Source organism: Vitis riparia, chromosome 13 (assembly GCF_004353265.1).
Source record: "Vitis riparia cultivar Riparia Gloire de Montpellier isolate 1030 chromosome 13, EGFV_Vit.rip_1.0, whole genome shotgun sequence".
Taxonomy (NCBI): domain Eukaryota; kingdom Viridiplantae; phylum Streptophyta; class Magnoliopsida; order Vitales; family Vitaceae; genus Vitis; species Vitis riparia.
In genome coordinates this window covers 10684263-10696524 of record NC_048443.1, presented here as the reverse complement: position 1 = coordinate 10696524, position 12262 = coordinate 10684263, and positions in this window count along the sequence as shown.

The following is a 12262-nucleotide window of genomic DNA, read 5'->3' as shown; positions in this document are numbered from 1 at the left end:
ATTATTTCCAAATCTACATAATTATTATATCTTTTGCAAAAATGAAATCATAAAGCTTTGATTTTAGACTAAAAATCCAAATCCAACCCACTTATCTATGTACTTTATTGGCATGGAAGGAGAAGAGTGAAAAAAGTAATATCAAAGATAAAAGAAAATTTGACCATATGATAAATAGTGATCTTCCAAAGTTGGAGCCAATGTGTAGTGGGTCTAAAAGAAAAAGAAAAGAAGTGGAAGTTAAAGTGGAATATGGAAACAGAATGTTGAGGTTTGAAGCAATTACCTTGGATGCGAGATGACGTGCACTTTAAACTGTAGCAATTATTCAATAATGAGAGAGAACATCTTTACCATGTTTTAAAAATATAAATATAAATAATAAATAATATATAAAATATATAATTTTTTTTTTTTATAAGATAAATTTCATATTTCAATTATATGGGTTTTCAAAACTATATATTTTTATATCAGCCTATTAACGCAACTTTCCCGAAAATTATTGTCGTGGATGGCATGCAACACTTTAAAGTGTAGCAGTTTACAGTGTAGCAATTATTCAATTTTGACAGTGAGAGGGAATTATTGCTGTGAGCTGGCATGCAACACTTTAAAGTGTAGCAGTTTACAGTGTAGCAATTATTCAATTTTGACAGTGAGAGAGAATTATTGCCGTGAGATGGCATGCAACAACTTTAAAGTTAGCAGTTATGTTAATGGGGTTACATCCCCATCTTGGTTACTTCAACAAATTTTTATTCCCGCCCAAACCTGTACTAGAGTAGAACGGGGCGGAATTTTTTTTGAAGTTATAGTCATCCTATCTTATTTAATATTTTCTGTTATTTTTATTATTTTTAAATTTTATTTTTATTAAAATAAATGAAATTTATGAGTAAATAAATTATTTTTTATAAATTTTACATCCTATCTTTATAAAAAGTAAATTTGCAGCTTCAATTTAAATACGTTTAAAGAAGAGAAATGGAAAAAGAAATTAAATTATTTTTACTTAATTTTATTTATAAATGAGATAGATTGAGATAATACTTAGGGGGTGTTTGGTACACGGGAATAGGGAGTGGGAATAGACATCTCATTCCTTTTCTCCTTTATTCCTATGTTTGGATAAATGTTAAGAAGGTAGAAATGAAATAAAAAATTATTTCGACAGAAATCAAATCCAACTTATGAGTCGGATTTGCATTCATTAAAAGTAAGTGGTATTCTGATTCATTAAACCTATTTGATAATATAAAATAACCTAAATTGCTATTTTACCCTCTTATCTTGTTCTTCAAACCCGATGTTTATCTTCTTTGTAAAGGTAGAGATCCATTCATCATCCACTTCTTATCTTCTTTACAAAGTTAGAGACTCACTCATCATCCAATTCTCTGCAACAAGTGATTCTTCCAAATTGAATCAATTAAACCTTCCACGATATTTAAAAGAAAAAATCAATTTCTAATTTATAGGGTTTTGGATGTTCATTTGCTAATTTAAAATAAATTTGAATTCTTTTATTTCCTCTTTTGAAAATAGGAAAAACATTTGCTAGCTTTGAGAATTTAAATATTATAATAAATAATTTTTTTTTGAAAAATATAATTTTATAACTACTTAAGCATGACAAATTATTCAAATTTTTAATAAAAATAATAATTGAATATTTGTGCATTAGGGTTATACGATTTTTTATGGTTAATTTTTTATTTATTGAGTATATATATATTTTTTAGTCTTATTATTTAATAACAAAAAACCTCTCAAATTTTATTTTTTTAAAATAAAAGTAAAAATAAAAAATATTTTAAATTATATGTAAGGATATTATTGTAAATTTATTTCTTTTTCATTTCTATTCCTATTATTATCAAACACTGAAATGGAAACAAATAATCATTCCAATCTTGCATTCCTAAGTTTATCCAAATGTTAGAAATGGAATCATCAAATTCATTCCATTTCACTAAGAAATAGGAAAGGAAACAAAATATTATTTTCATTCCCTATTCCAACGTACCAAATACCCCCTTAGAGTTTCCTTTGACAATTATTTTAAAAAATGTTTTTAGTTTTAAAAATATTAAAAAAATAAATAAATTAAGGGTATGTTTGGTAACTACTTTTGAAAATAGTTTTTGAGAATAATTGTTTTCTAATATTTTGTAGGATAAAAGTCTGTTTGAAAATCTAAAATATTTTTGACCAATTTTTAATATTTTTAAATATATTTTAAAATTTTTTATATCTAATATTATATTTTTAATTATTCTACATGTTTATATAATTATTTTTAAAAACAATCCTTAGAAAATAAATAAATAAAAAATAAAAAATAACTAAAAGATGTTATTTAAAAATATCCTATTTTTTGTTCTTAATAATAAAAAACGGAAAATAATTTTTTATTGTCAAATGTGTTTTCTTAATATTCTGGAGAACAAAAAACTATTATGGAAAATAGTTGCTAAACAAGCATTAGATGTTAGATAAAATTTAAAAAATACTTCTAAAAATCTAAAAAAAAATACTTATACTATTTTTTTTAGAAAACACTATAAAAATCACTTATAGTGTTTTCTAAAAAATTACTTGATAGATAATTTTCTTAAAAACACTTCAAGTAAAAATACTGTTAAACACATTATTAATATCATTTAACCCTTGGAGTTAAAAAATGATTTATCAAATTCAACCTCAATCGGTTTAAACTCTCACAAACCCATTCCCATTTGTAATACCTGGTTTTGAAAAAATAAAAATAAAAATAAAAATAAAAACATAATATAAAGAGTAGGAGGAATGTCAAATATAAAAAGAGGGTTAAAAATGTTCTGTAATGGTTGGAAGTGTTTTTCCTACAAATAATGATGCATTTTGAAAATTTTTAAAAATGAAGAGAATCACTTTGGACTTACATTCAATACACACTTTATCTAAAACCATTTTTTAAGACACTTCTTTTTATTTGTTTCTAAATGCTAACCTACATTTAAAAAAATGTCAAAATAATTTTATTTTTTTAAAAAGATCTTTTAATTTATTATACTTTATGAATACATTTTATTTTTTGTTTGATGCTTTAAATAAATTTTATTAAATAAAATTATAATTATATTGGTGGAGGGCTAAATAACTTTGCTTTTAAGTGAGAAAGATAGAGACAAGGTTGAGGTGGGTCTAAAAAAATGAAATTAAAAAAAAAAAGATAGAGATAAAGTTGAGGTGGGTCCGTGATTAAAAGAAAAAAAAAAGAAAAAGAAACGAAGAATAGGAGACAAAGTGACAAAAGCTTTTGCTTTCTTCCAAAAAGTAAAAAACAAAGGCTAATGGCATCATGTGATCAAACTCTATACAAGACCCTATTTGAATATTTCTATGATTTGTTTATTAAACTAGTCTTATACAAGGACAAAGTTAAAAATATATTTTTTTTAAATATTATTTAAGAAATTATTTTCTAATAATCTACATAATTGCTACATCTTTTTGACTCGATTTTAGTTCAATTTCATTAAAATGAAATCATTTATTTGAGCACAAAAATCCAAATCCAAATCCAACTCATTTATCTATTTACTTTATTGGCATGGAATGAGAAAAGTTATAAAGTGAAAGAAAAATTGATCATATGATAGAGATTTTCCAAAATTGGAGCCAATTCAATGCCTAGTGGGTATAACAAAAAAAAAAAAAGATATGGAAATTAAAGTGAAACAACCAAATTTTTTAGGTTTGAGAGGATGTCACTGCACCTTCCAAATAACTGTCTAAGAATGTGAGATGTCATTGCATTGAAAATTGATATTAGATCTCATCAAGTAACTATAAGAATTGCTTTACTTAAAGACAAGTAATAAATATATCTTGCTTTTTCATAAAGTTTATGACCCTAAAGTGAATAAAAATTTTAGAGTGGGATGAATGCGTTTCACGTGAGTCATGTCCTAGATATATTTTTAAGGGAAACTTTATGGTGAGTGTTTTTTTTCTAGTTAAGGTGGGTACAGTTCGATGTCATTCGTAAACATAATTCAAACCCAATATATTTTTTAGGGATTTGAATTGAATAGATTCATATTTAATTTAAATTCATGTGAATATATATAATTCATTTAATAAATAAATTATTTTTAAATTAACTCAGATAACTCATATTTGACTCGAATTAACTTATTTAATAATGTGTGAATCCCGTATTTCGGCTCATGCACTTTCATTAGATGGCAAGCTCAATTTTTATTTTGAAAAACGATTTATTTATTAGAAAATGACTTGGAGTCGCCACTTATTTTTGTTTTATTTTTAAAGGGTAAACAAAATAAGAAAGAAAACTCGAAGTGTGACTCCTTATTTCGGAAAATATGGTCTACGAAAAATTGGATCGGGCTCGAGGGTCAAGTTACTTATCAAGAAAGTACGGTAAAGACCATAGCACCCTTCTAAGTCCCTAAAGTTGGGTCTCTACTAATAAAATGAAGCAATTATGACAATCGGTGAGTAAATCAATGAATACTCAGAGTGATCATGCACATGTGAGAATCAAAACACCCCATAAAGAACGACCGAAACCGAGAACGAGGCATACCTTGGCATCAAACGATCAATGTGCTATCAAGAGGAGGGGTTAGTGTTGGAAAAGTCAAATGGTTCTAGTCTTCAGTAGTTGTCCTAGACTTTAGGAAAGTTGTTTTTTTTGTTATACTACTTTGTTGCTGTACGTGGCCTACTTTGGCCTAGTCTTTAGTAATAAGTTTGAGTCTATTGCAGTTTGTTATCAAGTCTCAGGTTTGTTAGTAGTGGAGCACTTTCTTAGGACTTAGTGGGTAGTGTATGCATGATCCTATTTTCATGCTGCAGCAGTTCCTATTTTCTTGGTCTTATCCTTCTGTGTATGAGCCTATTTAAAGGCTGTTTGGTTTATCAATAAAGTGTGCAGATTAGTAAATAGTCTCTGCTTTCCAGTTATTATTGTTGTCTTTCTCTTTTTCAATTTGTAACAGTGGTATCAGAGCCACCAAGTGAAAAGTGAGATAGAGAGTGGGTATAGCAGCAGCTCTGTATTTGTTTTCGTTTTGCAGCAGCATAGGAGAACGATGGCTTCAGACACTTTTGTGCAGCCAGCCATTCCACGTTTTGATGGTCATTATGACCATTGGAGCATGCTCATGGAGAATTTTTTGAGGTCCAAAGACTACTGGCCAGTTGTGGTTTCTGGAGTAGCAGAACCAGCAGAAGGGGTGATGCTGACAGATGTGCAGAAAATGGAGCTCGAAGCACTGAAGCTGAAAGATCTCAAGGCAAAGAATTATTTTTTCCAAGCTATTGATCGCTCAATCTTGGAAACCATTCTTTGCAAGGACACCGCCAAGCATATTTGGGATTCCATGAAGAAGAAATACCAAGGTACAGCAAGGGCTAAGAGGCAGCAGCTTCAAGCACTTCGCTCGGACTTCGAAATGCTTCGGATGAAGTCAGGAGAATCAGTTACAGACTATTTTTCAAGAACGATGGCAATCATTAACAAGATGAGGATCCATGGCGACAAGACAGAGGATGTTCTCATTGTTGAGAAGATTCTTCGATCCTTGACACCAAAATTTAATTTTGTTGTCTGTTCGATAGAAGAAGCTAATGATGTTGATTCATTGTCAATTGATGAATTACAAAGTTCTTTGTTGGTTCATGAGCAAAAAATAAACCAACAGGTGAAAGAGGAACAAGCATTGAAGGCCTTATCCGAAACTCACCTTACACAAAGTAGAGTTGATAGAGGACGAGGTCGAGGCAGAGGTCAAGGTAGAGGAGGCAGGCACAACATTGATCGTGGCAACCAACATCACCATCAGAATCAATTTCAAGGAAGAGGAAGAGGACGTGGAGGCCATCAGTCAACATCTTATAGAACAAGGCCCGTAGACAAGTCCAACGTTGAATGCTACAAATGTCACGAGTATGGTCATTATCAATCTGAATGTCGAACTAATTTGAATAGACAGAATGGAGAAAGAACTAACTTTGTAGAAAAAGAAGAAGAGGTGTCTCTTTTGATGGTGTGTCATGTGAAGGAAGAGACTCAACAAGATATGTGGTATTTAGACACTGGCTGCAGTAACCACATGTGTGGAGATAAGAAGTTGTTCTTTGAGATGGACGAATCTTTCCGCAACTCTGTGAAGTTCGGTGACAACTCCATGGTTGCTGTTATGGGAAAAGGAAAGGTAGCTTTCCAAACCAAAGGAAACACCACCCACACTATCTCTAATGTCTTTTTTGTGCCAGATTTAAAGACCAACTTGCTTAGTGTGGGTCAGCTGCAAGAAAAGGGTTACGAGATTTCTATCAAAGATGGAGTATGTCTTATTCAAGATGCAAAGGTGGGATTAATTGCTCAAGTTAACATGACGACGAATCGTATGTTCCCTCTTTCTCTCCACAACACCACTCATTCATGTTTCTCGACAAAGTTAAAGGATGCAGCCTGGCTATGGCATTTTCGCTATGGTCACCTAAACTTTGGTGGTTTGAAGACTCTACAGCAGAAGAATATGGTGATTGGTCTTCCTCAAATTACAACTCCTTCTACAGTCTGTGAAGAATGTGTTGTTAGCAAACAACACCGTAATCAATTCCCACAAGGGAAATCATGGAGGGCAAAGGCTGCACTAGAGCTCGTTCATTCCGACATTTGCGGGCCCATAACTCCTTGCTCTAATGGAGGTAAGAGATATGTACTTACTTCCATTGATGATTTTAGTCGCAAAAGCTGGGTTTATTTTTTGCAAGAGAAGTCCGAAGCCTTTCTAGCCTTTAAAAGCTATAAAGCGCTAGTTGAGAAAGAAGTTGGCAGTCCCATAAAAATTCTTCGCACAGATCGCGGTGGAGAATATAACTCACATGAATTTGCAAATTTTTGTGAGACTCATGGAATCAAGCGGCAACTTACTGCAGCTTACACACCCCAGCAAAATGGAGTTTGCGAGAGGAAAAATCGCACTATTATGAATATGGTGCGAAGCCTTTTGTCAAGAAGTGGAGTTCCAAAAAGCTTTTGGCCTGAAGCAGTAAATTGGAGTATTCATATTTTGAACAGAAGTCCCACTCTTGCTGTTCAGAATATGACACCAAGGAAGCATGGAGCGGTCGAAGACCAGCGGTTGATCACTTCAAAATTTTCGGGTGTGTTGCATATGCCCATATTCCAGATCAGAAGAGGAAGAAGTTGGATGACAAGGGAGAAAAATGTATTTTTCTTGGTGTTAGTGATCAGTCAAAAGCTTATAAGCTCTACAATCCTTACACTAAGAAAATACTTATCAGTCGAGACGTTGTTTTTGATGAAGATCAGATCTGGGATTGGAGCAAAAATGAAGTTGGAAAACCAATTCCAACTAGTTTTGATGGTGATGAAGCCAACCAGTCGCAGCAACACCTTGCTCCAGCAACTGGCGCAGTTGAGTATCCTCAAAATGAAACTTCTGTAGCCTCTGAAGTCACTCCAACAGTACCAGAAGCAGCAGCTGAATCACGTTCTCATCGTGTTCGAAGGAGGCCAGCATGGATGTCAGATTATGAGGTAACAGGAATTGATCAATCTAACAACCCACTCACTCATTTTGCTCTATTTTCAGATTGTGATCCTGTAGTGTTTGAGAGTGCTGTCAAAGAATCAAAATGGCGAGAGGCTATGGATGCTGAAATTGCAGCCATTGAAAAGAATGACACTTGGGAGTTATCTGATCTTCCAGAAGGGTACAAAACAATTGGTGTGAAGTGGGTGTACAAGACAAAGCTGAAGGAGAATGGTGAAGTCGACAAGTACAAGGCACGCTTGGTGGCCAAGGGCTATAAGCAAGAGTTCGGTGTTGATTACAAAGAAGTCTTTGCTCCGGTTGCAAGGCATGACACAATTAGATTGGTGATCGCATTGGCAGCTCAAAACTCATGGCCTATCTTTCAGTTGGACGTGAAATCGGCATTCCTCCATGGTGATTTGAGTGAAAGGTATTCATTAATCAACCTCCTGGTTATGTAAACTTGGCAATGAGCATAAAGTGTATAAGTTAAAAAAGGCTCTATATGGATTAAAACAAGCTCCAAGGGCTTGGTATAATCGTATAGAAACTTATTTTTTGAAGGAAGGATTTCAAAAATGTCCTTATGAACATACACTTTTCATAAAAGTTGGAGACGGAGGTAAAATGCTCATTGTCTGTTTATATGTGGATGACTTGATTTACACTGGAAATGATAGTGCCATGTTTGAAAGTTTTAAGAAGTCCATGATGTTTGAATTTGAGATGTCTGATCTTGGCATGATGCATTATTATCTTGGCATTGAAGTGATGCAATCTTCTATTGGAATTTTTATTTCTCAAAAGAAGTACATAGGAGAAATCTTGGACAGGTTTCAGATGAAGGATTGTAATCCTGTGAATACACCATCTGAGTTTGGCTTAAAGCTAAACAAAGATAATGGAGGAAAGAGGGTTGACAACACTTTTTACAAGCAGATTGTAGGGAGTTTAATGTACTTGACTACAACAAGACTTGATATAATGCATGCTGTAAGTGTCATTAGTAGGTACATGGAGTGTCCTACTGAGATTCATCTCTTGGCTGCAAAAAGAATTTTTCGGTACTTGCAAGGTACTAAGGAGTTTGGGCTGTTCTACAAGAAGGGAGAAAAATCAGATTTGTATGGCTTCACAGATAGTGATTATGCAGGAGATTCAGAGGATCGGAAAAGCACATCTAGGTATGTTTTCATATTGGGTACAGGAGCTGTTTCATGGTCATCGAAAAAGCAACCAATTGTCACTTTATCAACCACAGAAGCTAAGTTTGTTGTTGCCACTTCATGTGCCTGTCAAGCTATATGGCTAAAGAAAATTCTCGGAGAGCTGCAGTTTAAAGAGGATGGGCCTACTCTCATTTATTGTGACAACAGTTCAGCAATAAAGCTCTCAAAGAATCCTGTTCTTCATGGTCGAAGCAAGCATATAGATGTGAAGTATCATTTCTTAAGGGACCTCACGAATGATGGAGTTATTAGTCTTATTTATTGCAGGAGTGAAGACCAGGTTGCTGATATTTTAACAAAGTCTCTCAAGTTGGCTGCGTTTCAAAAGCTAAGAAGGATGCTTGGTGTTTGCACTTTAGATAATCCAATTTGAGGGAGGGAGCTTCAAAGACCTTCACTAAACTGAATGTTGAAACATCAGTTTAAGGGAGGGATTGTTGGAAAAGTCAAATGGTTCTAGTCTTCAGTAGTTGTCCTAGACTTTAGGAAAGTTGTTTTTTTTGTTATACTACTTTGTTGCTGTACGTGGCCTACTTTGGCCTAGTCTTTAGTAATAAGTTTGAGTCTATTGCAGTTTGTTATCAAGTCTCAGGTTTGTTAGTAGTGGAGCACTTTCTTAGGACTTAGTGGGTAGTGTATGCATGATCCTATTTTCATGCTGCAACAGTTCCTATTTTCTTGGTCTTATCCTTCTGTGTATGAGCCTATTTAAAGGCTGTTTGGTTTATCAATAAAGTGTGTGCAGATTAGTAAATAGTCTCTGCTTTCCAGTTATTATTGTTGTCTTTCTCTTTTTCAATTTGTAACAGTTAGTGCACAATTAAGGAATAATCTCATGCATGTCATAGAGCAGAATAAATCAATCATGTATTACCATCGAATCAACCAATCAATCAATCAATCATAAAATCTCATATGTTGGGCCCCCACCAAAGCCAGTATTATTTTAACATGAATTAATTTCATAAATTCCATTAATTGGAATTACAAAATTAAATCTTACTTATTTTAAAATGTTTTAAAACAAAGGAGATGTAGAAATTGTTTGCCAGAAGGAAAGATGGCAACAAAGTTTTATTAAAAATGGGATTCTTAGGTGATCCTAAAAATTCTAAAGATGAAAGACGGGAAAATTGGAATTATTTGAAAATCAGAATTTAAGAAAGATATTTACAAAATGGGATTTGAGAAATCATTTTCAAAAATCAAATAAGAAGAAATCCAAGAATATCACATGGCTTGAAGGTGGCCATGCAAACCATGCAGCAGGGGTCTGGAGTAGGTGGCAAATGGACTCTTGAGTCAACGGTGTTGATTTATTGCCAGTGGCAATTGCTGCCCCATCTGGGCTCACATCCACACTCAACACCCAGCTTCCATGACCTGACATGGCTCCAATCGGGCTCTTTCCCTCAACATCATACATGTGCATATGGCCATCATATATACACAGCCTGCTAGCTCATCAGACGTGTCGAAACCAAGACAGTCAATGACGTAGACGATTTGAATTTCAGCCAGCATCACCACATCCCTGCACCAATGAGCAATCGATTCCACTCGGCCGAATTAGCTATCCCATGTAACTTTCCTCAGTTTCGCTCTTCACGGAACTTCTTGGTGGGCGTAGGCATCTGAGGAATTAGATGGGAAAACAAATTAGGAATTTGAGAGGGGGGCCATCTGGGCTGCTGCAGATGCAATCTGCATTGGGTTTTCCATTTGCCATGGCATGATAGCGTGCATCAAAGTTATCGGGAGGTTTAAGCAGTGGGATTGCACTTTTCCCACTGTCTGCACAGACCACATCAGCTCCATACTTCTTCAATGCACCAGTAGCTACTCTGAGGTTCACATTATTGTCATCCACAACTAGAATTTTTCCCCCACGAAGAAGATTGCGGAGAGACAAACTGGGGTGCTTTTCATTCTGGCAAACCTCTTTGTTCCCAACACCCAAGGCTCGTTGTAGAGATGCAGTCAGCATACTGGCCCTCAGAGGCTTCATGATGACAGTTGGATTATAAACCACAGAAGAATTGTAGAGATTCTTGATGAATGAAAATCATGTCACAGGAGAGATTGGTTGCCAACATGTTCAGGAATCAGATTCTGAGTTCTGGCGTCTTTTGACCTTATTGGGCTTATTCTTTTATTGCTTCCAAAGTGATAAGGACTCCTGCCACTTGAAGATGTGCTTGGTTTCAACTTCAACAAACTACGGTATCCAGTGATGAAAACCGGGCATGAGCTGTTCTTTGTCTCTACTAAAAGAAATCTTCATCCAGAAATGTTAAAGTCCATCTCTCGGACTGAATCAGTTTTGCCCGGAGCCAAGGGGAGGGACCATGTCTAAAGACTTGATGATAAAAGTATAAGTGAAGGCATATTCTTGGAACTTCTCAAATCTCCCTGACTTTGAGGAATGCCCAGCATCCAGTACCACCACCAACAGCATTGAAAACAAGGAAGCCTTGGAGACCAGTACAATTGTCAGCCAGTTTTGGGATCTGGTCAAAGCATAGAATGAGAAACTTTGATGGACAATCTGATTTTTCATAGGACTGTTATTGTTGAATCTCTGCAGCTAAGCAAGATCTTGAGGAGAAACACATACAGGTTTGGGATTTTCTCCTTGTAAAAATGCTTAAGTTCAGAAAGGTTCTTCAGTTCTGAAATCACAAGTTTATCAGCAGCTTGGATTTTATCAGGTTCATAAGGAGTATGAGCAACTTGGAGCTGAATATAAGCTGACTTTAAGGAGGAGATGTTCATAAAAATCTTGGATACCAGGGCTTCTAGTGCTTCCGGAGTCTGATTAGTGGCCTCTTCCATGGGTTGGGGGTGAACCTTCTGGCTGTTGCTCTCACGGAGTTGAGTTTCTTTCACTCCAGTGGGTAGCATAGCTACTTCCAATGAAAGGGGAGTAGTTCAATGGGTTTCCAGTACAGCATAACCTACAACAATTGAATACCACCGACTTGTTGCATCCATCTTATTGCAACAGCAGATCATTTGCCTGACACCAGGGGTGAAGGTAAGCAAAGCATGCTCACGGGTCTGACCATCCTTGGAAATACCAGTTTCAAAACCACCAGTGGTAGAATCAATGATAAGCACAATCAGCCTGCGAGGTACCAGTGATCATGTTCTTGATGAAGTCACGATGTCCAGGAGCATCAATGACAGTGCAGTAATATTTAGTGGTCTCAAACTTCCACAAAGCATGCCAATCCCAAATGTCTATCAATCTGTTATTTTCCGAATACAGGGTGGTCAGATTCGATAAATTTCCCAAGTCCTCTGGTGCCTCGCCAGTTACATTATTCCCTTCTGACATGAGTGCTCAGAATCCCAATTTTGAGGAGCAAAGAATCAAACAGTTGCATGCATGGCAACATTTCAAAACGAGGTCATCACTGGAGTCACAGAAAAACATCGGACCAACCA